Source organism: Panulirus ornatus, chromosome 4 (genome assembly GCF_036320965.1).
Source record: "Panulirus ornatus isolate Po-2019 chromosome 4, ASM3632096v1, whole genome shotgun sequence".
In the NCBI taxonomy this organism is placed as follows: domain Eukaryota; kingdom Metazoa; phylum Arthropoda; class Malacostraca; order Decapoda; family Palinuridae; genus Panulirus; species Panulirus ornatus.
In genome coordinates, this window is record NC_092227.1 from 6,523,743 (window position 1) to 6,536,460 (window position 12,718).

The following is a 12,718-nucleotide window of genomic DNA, read 5'->3' on the forward strand; positions in this document are numbered from 1 at the left end:
CATTATCATTACTATTATAACCAATTATTATCATTATTATTATCATTATTATTATCTTTATCATAATTATCATTATTATCATTATCATTTTTTATCATTATTATCATTATCATCACCATCATCGCCATGAATATCAACACTTTCATTTCCCTCACAATCATGATTTTTTTATTCTTACGTAGGAGGTTCCAGTCACGGAGCCAAGTCCACGTCAAGGCCAGGCCTTAATTGAAATATAGAGAGAATTATGAGAAGGGAAAAAGAAGAGACAAGGGAAAGTATTGACGAATTATGGAGGAAGTAAAAAAAACTGCCTTTTAAAATGTGCCATAACATAGTTATTGGGAAAGACATGAGATAGTAGAAAGTTCCAAAACTTCGAGGTGTAGGGAAAGAGACAGTTATCAAAACGGCCCACCTTTGAGTTGCGAACTGCCATACAGTCATCATGTGACGCAGCAGCTTGCGTGATTATTTTGATTAATCATCACATTCATCTATCTTCACCACCATTATCATCACCATCATTTCCATCGTTAACACAACCATCATCATCATCACATACACCATCACCACACCATCACTGATGACAACCATCACCATCAAACACCGTTACAGCTGGTGGGTGTGGGAGGTCACCATTTTCACCATCAACATCCTCCCACACCACCACACCTGTATGAAATAAATCATATTCGACCCTGGGATACGTGTATAAAACATCCCACCTCACGTCCCATGGCTACGTCAGCAACAGGTCACACCCCCTCTCTCTCTAACCGTTAAGGCCAAATTGTTTGATAATATTTTTTCTAACTAATGGCTGTGCTGTTTCCCTCGTCAACTGTTGCCTGCCCGTTGCCGCTGATGTGATGAAAACCAGTTGGAAAGGGAAGATTCCTTTGTTAATACCTCTCATATTTACCGTTGGAAAGGCTCATCTCAGACGTTGAACCCCCTCATACGTACTGTTGGAGGGGTTCGTCCCAGACGTGCAACGTCATGCGTACTATTAGAAAGGTTCGTTCCATACGTTGAACCTTTCATACGAAGGCTCATCTTAGACGTCGAACCTCTCAGTACATACTGTTGGAAAGGCTCATCTCAGACGTTGAACCTCTCAATACGTACTGTTGGAAAGGCTCATCTCAGGAGTTGAACCGTCATACGTACTGTTGGAAAAGCTCGCACAAGACGTTGAACCTCACAAACGTACTGTTGGAAAGCCTCGTCCTACACACTGAACCTCTCATACGTACGGTTGGAATGGCTTATCTCAGACGTTGAACCTCCTATACATACCATTAGAAAGTCTCGCCCCACACGTTGAACCTCTCATACGTACTGTTGGAAAACCTCGTCCCACACATTGAACCTCTCATACGTAATGTTGGAAAACCTCGTTCCACACGTTGAACTTCTCAATACGTACAGTTGGAAAGCCTCGTTCCACAAGTTGAACCTCTCACACGTACCATCTAAATCCTTTTGTAGGGTGAACCTTCAAACGAGCACGAACGCAAACACTTTCAATGTGGCGTGTTCCCCACAACCAGAACGGTTGAAATTGGGTCGGGTGTTTAGGTGTTGGTATAACCAAGTGCAATCTTGGATTAGCACAGCCTTGGATGACTGGCTGCTGCCTTGTGCAACCTGGATTGGATGGTCCGTCCTGCGTATGGCCAAAGTTCATAGGCGATCGCACCTTAGGTCCCCACCGTATTAACCTTCTTAAAGTTGTCTGTATCTATTCGTCTACCTCCTAATCTATCGACCTTCATCAATTTATCTATATATAGTTCTCTATCTAATCTATTTGTTAGTCTATCTAGTTATTTACCTGTTTATCTACCAATATTCAGTTTTAGTCCTTTCAATTCATCAATTCTCTGAGTACGGCGATGCGACCCTTGAACACGGCAGTATACAACCCTTGGGTCTGATGATAGCCTGGCCTTTGACCTGACCCCTAAGGGTCAGGTCAAAAGACCAGGCTAATCACGTCCCAAGGTTGTGCCACCATATTTAAGGGTCGTATCGTTGTGTTCAAGGTCCTGCGCCCCAGAAGCCTTGCTAGCTTCTGTTATTATTATTTATGTGTTACGGGGAGAGAGTTTTACACTCGTGTTGCCTCGTTTCTTAACCTTGTATGTATGTGCCGTGACTTTACTCCTATGTATGTACACACACACACACACACACACACACACACACACACACACACTAGCCTATGCCAGGCACCCCTTCTATCTGGCAGCCACTAGAATACGATGTGCCCTAAGAAGCCTTATTGCTTGTGGTGCCTGTAAGCCTTGTTGTTTCTGTGCCTTGGAGACTTTGTTGCCCCTGTGAAGTAGAAGCCTTGGTCCTTCTGTCTCCTGGAGACCTCGTTGCTTCTGTGCCCTGGACACAATATATATGTTGCTGCAGTGCCCTGGAAGCCTAGGTACATTTCGTGAATCGGCCGACATATCCAGTCACTTTTTGCGTACCTTTCAAAATGTCAGGCAGTGTGACTCCCCCCGTGCTTATTGTGTGTGTGTGTGTGTGTGTGTGTGTGTGTAGAGGGGACGCGGGGGAGAGGCTCCGGCTGTTGCACAATAGCTACCTGGCAGGCTAGTAGCCCTGAGGTTTCTGTGTCAATAGAGGCCAGGTGTTACATTTTCTGCTGACCACTTTCCCTGCTCTTGCCTCGCTGCTGGACAACCTGGGGAGAACTGAGTGGGAAATTTTGTCACCACAGATGACGGTCGCCACAGGTGATTAAGTGAATGACGATGAACTGAAGTAGCGGAATCTAGGGAAAGCTGGATACCCTGGTTGAATCGCAGTCGGGCTAGGCTGTTGATTGAGCCACGCACAACACGAAAAAAAGGTATCCTTTTCTCTTTCACCTTCTCTGACCTTCACTCTTTTCCATTTTACTGAGGCTCCCTGATTACCAAATACTCCCTAATTGTGGAATTTTATAGCCAGGGACGTATGGGAGGTTAATGATGCTATAGATAACTACAAAAAAACGACAATTACCACTCCGTGAGACCTTAACTTAGCAGGGCAAGTCTTTCCACCTAAATCCCTTCCAGCTGTCAGTGTAAACTACCAGCTATATCTTCCCTGGACTCCCAGCAGTATGACTTCCCTTCCCTTACCTGCATCAATGGTGCTGCTGTCACCCAATATCTCATCACAGACTTTTGATTTTAGGCAGAACTCCAAAGGGTTTCGTCCGTGCCCGCGCGTGTGTATTCGTGATTATCTATTTCGGTGTTACTTGTAGAGTTCTGTACTAATGGGGCTCCCATTTCTGAAATATGCTTTACTTTCATAAAGCTCATTCAACGCCAGGTAGCCTAACCCCTAGGCCAAGATGAGCCTAATATATATATATATATATATATATATATATATATATATATATATATATATATATATATATATATATATATATATATATATATATCCATATCCAGCATATTCCTCTTAACACCTGATTAACAAGAACTTAAATACACCTTCCAGTCACCCTGAATGGTCGACTACTCCCACTCAGCAAAATTTCAACCAAACTAGGTATCAACCACGTTACCCATGACATTTACTCCCACACAGCAACCATCACCATAAAGACAGTAAACACACTCGACGCCCTGAGAACACATACTGGTACCAGATTTGGACAGAATCGTCCGCGCTATATTATGCTACGCTTCAACTTGCCTGTTCACCCACCCTGTTAAGAGCAGATGTAATAAAGCTGTATACCACACACACACACACACACACACACACACACACACACAAAGAAGAGCATTCAAAATAGGCGCCAGCTGCTTAGCAACCCTAAACATCCATCTTCTGCATGATAAACATCATAAATCTGCACTATAAACATCCAGCATCTGCACTACGAATAAACAAAAATACATCCAATTCAATCTCACCTCAATATGTTGATACTCTTTTCTTTGCAATAGCTTTAGACCCTTCCCATCCTTACTACAACATAACTAACCACCAGCCACTAAGTAGATATAAAACCTTAATCCTACCTCACACTTAAGCGACTTATACTAACAGATCCCACCTAACCCCATCAAACACGGCACTGACGAAACATTAAAATACACCGTTATGACCCGAGGGGCACTCAACAATCGCCCTCCCATCCCAGTTTGAAAGCACCATTCCACAGCACATACGTCCATTGAAACTTAATTTCCTAAGCATGTACGAGTTACGTTTTCTTATCTGCGCTCCGAACACATCACATCTCTCCAGTTTTACAAACACCAAGTCAGCGTAAAAACCCTCTTGCCCAAGCTGTAACTTCCACACTTAAACACTTTCTCTCCTCTGGTCTTGCGCTCACGTTACGATGACACACACAGAACATCGCTGTACCTCTTGACCTGTGGCTCCACAAGGTGGACGTGGCCACCTCCTGAGAGTTGCAGGAGTCCTGGAAGAAGAAAGTTGAGAGTAAATGTGAATAAGAGCAAGGTTATTAGGTACAGTAGGGGTGAGGGTCAAGTCAATTGGGAGGTGAGTTTGAATGGAGAAAAACTGGAGGAAGTGAAGTGTTTTAGATATCTGGGAGTGGATCTGTCAGCGGATGGAACCATGGAAGCGGAAGTGGATCATAGGGTGGGGGAGGGGGCGAAAATTTTGGGAGCCTTGAAAAATGTGTGGAAGTCGAGAACATTATCTCGGAAAGCAAAAATGGGTATGTTTGAGGGAATAGTGGTTCCAACAATGTTGTATGGTTGCGAGGCGTGGGCTATGGATAGAGATGTGCGCAGGAGGATGGATGTGCTGGAAATGAGATGTTTGAGGACAATGTGTGGTGTGAGGTGGTTTGATCGAGTAAGTAACGTAAGGGTAAGAGAGATGTGTGGAAATAAAAAGAGCGTGGTTGAGAGAGCAGAAGAGGGTGTTTTGAAATGGTTTGGGCACATGGAGAGCATATATATATATATATATATATATATATATATATATATATATATATATATATATATATATATATATATATATAGTGTTGAAAAAGTGATGATATAGAATTTTCTCTGTACACTGAACGACGATGGGTGTAAGAACGTATGTTCATAGTAACAGTTCTTATCCTGGGAACAAAGTACAATAAACAATTAAAAAATGTTATTTGGAGTACATTCAGTCAACGTAAAACCGTTTCAAATATTAATGTTTCAGGACTATTCTCGAAGACGTGGTCGTGTCATTTCACCTTTGCAGGACCGTGAACGACCAGATCTTGTCACGTCAAGAACAGAACCTGTTCTTTTAAATTTATTGATGAACTCGCACAATGTCTGTAATCTCCGGTTTATGAAATGTTACCTTTAGGCGCATTTTATATAGCTTTTTCAACAAAGATTTTAACTTTTGTACCCCCATATATATATATATATATATATATATATATATATATATATATATATATATATATATATATATATATAAAACACATTTTTTGTTCACTTTTTAAAGCTATACTTTTTTCCTCAACACTTTTCCCTCTGTAATGTTCACGATGCAGAAGACCGTTGGGAAAAAATGATTTTTTGATGATTTACTCAGGGTAGTGATTCTGATAATTCACCTCTTCTCTTCTATATGTAAAAAAAAAGCAATGTATGATATATATACACCACGAAATAAACGTTATGAGAAATATACATCTTCGTAGCCTAATCTTTTATTCTTTTTTAACTGAGAAAATACGCTAATTAATCTCGGACTTCATTACGTTTTAAAACAAGAATTTTCTTTAAAAACTGTGTTTCAAGATTCAGTAGGCGATGGAATCAAGGATAACAAGTGGTCTTTGTGTTCACCGTTAATGACGACGATCCTTGTGGTGGTGGTGGAGAAGTTCCGCTTTCACCTTCCCCGAGGCTAGGCTTCGACACCCAGGCCGCCGTCGCCGGGGTACAATACTGATGAAGCCAAATGAAAGAAACTGGAATTCATTGAGAGAAGAATGATGATGGCGGAATACATGGCGTTGATAGACACGTAGGCGACATGCAATGGAACGGGACAAAGGACACGCGGAAATCGTATCATAGAATATCCCCCCCATCCCCCCATTTCTCTTAAGTACTAAACCATCTAATTACTGAAATAAGTAGCGACTTACGAGGTGAATGAAAGGAGAAAATATGCAAGCGATATGAAATCATACGGTAATCATCATTATCCTTCATCTTCTTGCTCCTACTCTGGCACATGTAAAACATTAAGAACAAAAATAAGGCAAATTGGATGGGAAAATAGAGAAAAAATGTAGGATGAAAAAAGAAAACGCAAAATGTGATAAACTGGAACAAGGGCAAAGGAAATGAAACGAAATGGAATAGAATTGAAAGGGGAGAAAAAACATGACACAAAAAAAGGCATGACATTTAACGAACTAGAACCAGAAGTAACGAAATGGAATGATATCAAGCGAATGGAAGGGAAATGAAACGAAATGCAGTAGGACTGGAGGAGATTGGAACAGGGATGAAAAGCAAAAGGAACTTGAATGTTAATGGAATGGAGTGAAAACTAACAAAACGGACCGAAATGGAGAGATTGAAAACTGAAAGAAAATGGGAGGGAAGCTAAACAAAGGAAAAAAAATAGAAATGGGCATTATATGTAATTATAGAACGCATAACTATTCAAGAATCGTTAGAGTCAGTCAGATATATTTTTGCTCTATCTTACTAATTGGTTCAGAATTGGTTCGTGCTTGTGGCCCGCACGAACTCATCAAGGTTGGCAGCGTTGTAGGCGACAGGGAATAAACAAACAACTCGGTACACCGCCCCAAGAATTATTGCCTTGAAACATATGTGTTTGCATCGCGAGGAAAGGGGGTGAAAATCGTATGCAAACAAGTGTAGATCACTGTGACAATATTAGCTAGGAGCATAGGCAGTTAAGGGTGTTGTTTCAATTTTGGCGTTTCGGCCAGATATAGGGAACAGGTTTGGTCCTGGGGAGACGAAGGGAATACCAGGTAGAGGTGGCATCCTTTGGGGCCGTCTGATCAGCAGTAGCTACGGTGAGGCCTAGCTCTCTCCCTGTTTACCATGGAATGTACGCTTTTTGGGTGTGAGGTGAGGCGCCTCTGAAATAGATGAAAGCTGGTGGTCAAAACAGCATCTTTGATCAACGGGAGGATATCCAGTGCCTAGAGGGAATGGGGACGATTATTGCATGGCTTCACCCACAGGATAACAGTCTTATCCGTGATAACTAACAGGTGAAGTAACTGGTAGTCAGTGATGGTGAGGTGCAATTACGAATGAGAAGCCCTCCATTTCTGAAGTCTTAAGTATTTTTTCCCTGCCTTTTATAGGTATGATAGAAATGTGTGGCCGTGAGTGCATATGTGGTGAGCGTATATAGTTTGATTTTATGACTGTAATAAACAGGTGAAACAGGACTTGTGTCATTTATCACCTGTATGTATTTAGTTGTCAAGTGTTCGTGTAGGTATTCACTGTTCACTGGTCACTTTTAGTTCCCTCCCAGTCGGCCTGGATCACTCTTAAGTTCCCGGTCCGCACTCGAGCATAGATGAGATGTTGCTTAAGACAGCAAAGCTTCAGAGTCTTTTGATATCAGTTATATTCATGGAGACCAGAAGGGTGTTTCGTGGGACACTCGTGTCGCCTGCAGTGTAACAAAGTTATTGGGAGTGTATTAAGATTTTTTCTTTTTTTTGCAAAATATAAAAAAAAAATGTATCATGTCCACAAGTTGAATTTTCTTGAAGTTGTCAGGTTACGTCCCAGAAAAAAACCACTTTTATTATTAGTGACATATCTCAGGCAACATTCAAACGACTTATTATTCATCGTACGCCAATGAATTTTTCAAATGTTGGGGAACAACTTATATAAAGTGTCATGAATTTGTGATAGTGAATGGTCAAATTACGACAAACGACGCCATCAACCCACGTCCGCCCGTTCTACGCAGGCCAACAGTAAACTGTAAACACAAAAAGCTAGAAGTATGGAGCCCAGGACAATTTCTTCCACGTCTTCTTCCTTTACTCTCGCTGGATCTAAACAAGGAGGAGGGTTAAGCCGCACACTGAACGGAAAGCAATAGATCGTTATCATTGTTAAGGGTCTCATAGGCTGGAGGAATAATACTCCTCTGAATTGCGTTGTGTTAAAATTTTGCACTTCATTAAACGACTTTCGCAAATTTCCACATACACAAAAAAAGTCCGCCATATCTAAAAAGATTTTATCAAGTGATATTACAAAATTCCAAGTGATGAGCAGAATTAATTCCCGTTCATGCATAACGAGTTAGTCACCTTTTGAAATGCTACAAGGAAAAGTATATAAACAAAATGATAAAGTGATCGAACTGGTTCGACAAGTTTTTTGAATGAAAAAAACTTTGTCAGATTTTCCAATTAGCCATGGGAGAATTCGGCTCTTTTTTGTGTGAAACTTGGCAAATAACTATATTCACATTCATGGCAAGTCTCAGATTTTAAACATGCAAATCATGGAATTCTCGTAAAAGGGAAAAAAAATCTTGCCTTACAGGGGAAACTTACGAAGAGCGACAGAGACATTCCCTTCTACCTACAGTAATGTTAGTTTGTTAATCTGCTTGAGTGGGTTATTTCAGGATTTACTTTCACTTAAATACTGAACTCTGATTACTTTTACTTTTATTGAAGTACTTTTTTGGAGGAAATACATTTACTCCATCTTTTCTGTTCTTTTTATCCGACATCTCCTTGGGGTGTTGAGCGAGGAGTTGTCATATTGAAGTATTTCAATTATCTTTATGGGTTACATCAGTCCTTTTTTTTTTATAAGCTGCTGCATACTTTCTTACAGAAATCCAACAAGTTCTTCACCAACGACCTCCTTCCACATGAATAACCTTAATGTCTTCCTCCAATGACATAACTTTCTGCCCGTCATGTAGGATATATTCGTTTGTGATGCTACGTTTGTAGCTCAGTGCTACATTGAACTTAGTCAACATCATCACCAGCAATTTGTCAGTTTTTTTATATATCAAAGGCTCCAATCACAAACAGAAGTCCACATCTAGGCCTAGGGCCTTGATTGATATATAGAATCATGAAACGCAATGAGATGGAATAAGGTCCATAAGCTTCATATACACAAGTTTACCCTCCATCGTCGAAAGTAAACATGCTTTGTGTTCGACTCTCATGTCTTTAGTTGTTTGTAATATTTAACTTTGAGGGCTTTTGACCCAATTACTTTGTTTTACTGATTTTTTTCGTTCTTTCTTTACAAACTCAAGAAACAGTTGAGGAGTTTCTCTCAATTTTCATGATATTTTTGTCGCTTCACATGCCTTGATTCAATCCACTGACAGCACGTCAACCCCTGTATACCACATCGCTCCAATTCACTCTATTCCTTGCCCTCCTTTCACCCTCCTGCATGTTCAGGCCCCGATCACACAAAATCTTTTTCACTCCATCTTTCCACCTCCAATTTGGTCTCCCTCTTCTCCTCGTTCCCTCCACCTCCGACACATATATCCTCTTGGTCAATCTTTCCTCACTCATTCTCTCCATGTGCCCAAACCATTTCAAAACACCCTCTTCTGCTCTCTCAACCACGCTCTTTTTATTTCCACACATCTCTCTTACCCTTACGTTACTTACTCGATCAAACCACCTCACACCACACATTGTCCTCAAACATCTCATTTCCAGCACATCCATCCTCCTGCGCACAACTCTATCCATAGCCCACGCCTCGCAACCATACAACATTGTTGGAACCACTATTCCTTCAAACATACCCATTTTTGCTTTCCGAGATAATGTTCTCGACTTCCACACATTTTTCAAGGCTCCCAAAATTTTCGCCCCCTCCCCCACCCTATGATCCACTTCCGCTTCCATGGTTCCATCCGCTGACAGATCCACTCCCAGATATCTAAAACACTTCACTTCCTCCAGTTTTTCTCCATTCAAACTCACCTCCCAATTGACTTGACCCTCAACCCTACTGTACCTAATAACCTTGCTCTTATTCACATTTACTCTTAACTTTCTTCTTCCACACACTTTACCAAACTCAGTCACCAGCTTCTGCAGTTTCTCACATGAATCAGCCACCAGCGCTGTATCATCAGCGAACAACAACTGACTCACTTCCCAAGCTCTCTCATCCCCAACAGACTTCATACTTGCCCCTCTTTCCAGGACTCTTGCATTTACCTCCCTAACAACCCCATCCATAAACAAATTAAACAACCATGGAGACATCACACACCCCTGCCGCAAACCTACATTCACTGAGAACCAATCACTTTCCTCTCTTCCTACACGTACACATATTTGTCATATTTGTTATCCTTCCCAATTTGTCCCGAGATGGTGATACGGTATTCTCATGTCACTGAGTTCTGCTGCTTTTGTACACTTGTTAAGCCATTCTTTTATTTTTTTTTTTCCATGATCCCTCTCTCTGCAATCGCACTCCTCTAAACAAAATTGTTGCAAATTTCACAAAATCTGTCATAGCACTGCCCTACTCCTAACTTATGGAATTTGGATTCCATATCTTTCTCATTTGTATTTGAAACTGTAGTTTCCTCGCTCATACTTTGTCCTCGTATGTATGTGATAACATATTTGTGCAATAGGGAGAGATTGTTATGCACTCATGGGGGTCCCATTTCTTTAACCATATTTAGTATAATTTTCTATTTCCTATTTATTGTCACCATTTACAATTCCCTTTCTTAATTTGCTGTAAGTCGACAACTCTGTAACTATGGGAGCATTTCTCCACACTTTTCGTGACTCGAGTTTCAATCAATTTCCTTTCTTTGGCTTTGCTGATTTTAAAGAACTGCTTAAAATCTACTTCATCAAACCCATTCAGGAAACTGGTGCTTGGTTATCATGTCTCCCTTCTCCTTTCACTCTCCCAGTACAATCTTTATCCTCCTCCTCTATACCTTCTCCATTAGATCAATATCTCCTCATGTAGGGTGACCAGACAAATGTTACATACTCAAGTTAGGGGTCTCAGGTTGCTGCACGTATATTTTGTCTATGTCTCGTAAGTATATTTAGTGAGAACAGTTTGATTTGGACGAGTGATAAATTTCCCTCCCATTTCATTCTTTTCACGTAATATTCTATGAAGAGACTTAGTACAACATTAACTTATTCCTGGTGTCTTTGATATGATGATTCATTAGATTTGTGTTTCAAAAGATCGCAGACTTGAAATGGCATCATTTCACTTTGTTCCATCATCATAACTGTTATAAACGCCTCACTAAGGATCTTCACGTTATGACAGTGTACTCTAAAATATCACCTGAATATCTTACAAACAACAAGGATGATCAAACAGTCTGAGATACTGAAATAAAATCATAGACTAAATCTACTTTAACTAGGCGTCAACTACTGTCAATCATACGATCTATACGGAACACTTACAACCTATCATAAAATCTACATGGAACACTGCTAGAACTATATTTCGATTAAGGCCCGGCCTTGACGTGGACTTTTTTCCTTGACCGGAGCCTCTAACGTAAAGAAAAATAAAAAGTGATACAAGATAATACAAGAATCAAACTCTACGTTACATACACATAATGTTACACCACACTGGAACTACATAATATCTTGTGTTATAATCGTACCACGGACCACCACGGCTCTAGTTGACCAACTCCAGGATAACTAAGGCCAGAATGTAAATTAGATGTATTTACAAACTCAGACATATGTTGGTGGGCTATAAGGGACAAAAGGATCTCTGACGGGGATCCTTGACAATGGAAACTGTTTTGGAAGTGAGCTTTATACAAGTATGGCATTGGCCGTAATCACGTCCCTCACAAATGACAGGCAGGAGCTCTTCAAAGGCCAAGGACAAGGTTAAAGGTAGATATGTTTGTATAAACAGTTGCAGAATGCTTACCTTATGGAAGAACACACTTGTGCTGGGATATATAAACTACAAACGGAGCGGATGAGTGGTAAGCGATACTGTGTCTGTCTCTCAAAACTATGGCATTGTTTACATTCGAGGAAACTTTTTGTGCTGTCCTTATCCACAATTTCATTCTTTAGTTTATTTATTTTAATACACCAGTCTATACGAAAAAGATACTTCTTTATATTTTTATCAAATATATTTCATACTTAATTTTGTTCTGGCCTCTGGTCGTTCTAGTGTCGCATCTTTCGAATAATTGTTCCCTTATTGACTTCATGCTAGTGTTAAAAGTTATAAATAACCTATTAGTACTATAAGGGAGGGTGTTATACATGTATGGGGTCCCACGCCTGTGTAATTTCTCATACTTCTTGTGTAGAAAAGGTGTGTGTGTGTGTGTGTGTGTGTGTGTGTGTGTACTTGTTTCTCATTGCCTATTTGTCTTGTACGAGAAGGGAGTTATGCACTCATGGGGCCCTATCTTTTGGACAATGCCTGCTATCGAATAAGTTTTTAAATCTGTGTGTGTTTATGAAGAAAAGTATTACCGAGTGATAATAAGTACCATTTGATTTGTGCGCTCTACAATGAATGTTCGCTGAAGGTTACACTGTCTTCAATAAAGTTTTACTTTACTTTTGCATATATCTATCATTTTATATTCTATTAATTGATGGGATATTTATACAAAAAAAAGTTTGTCTCCACTAGGTTCT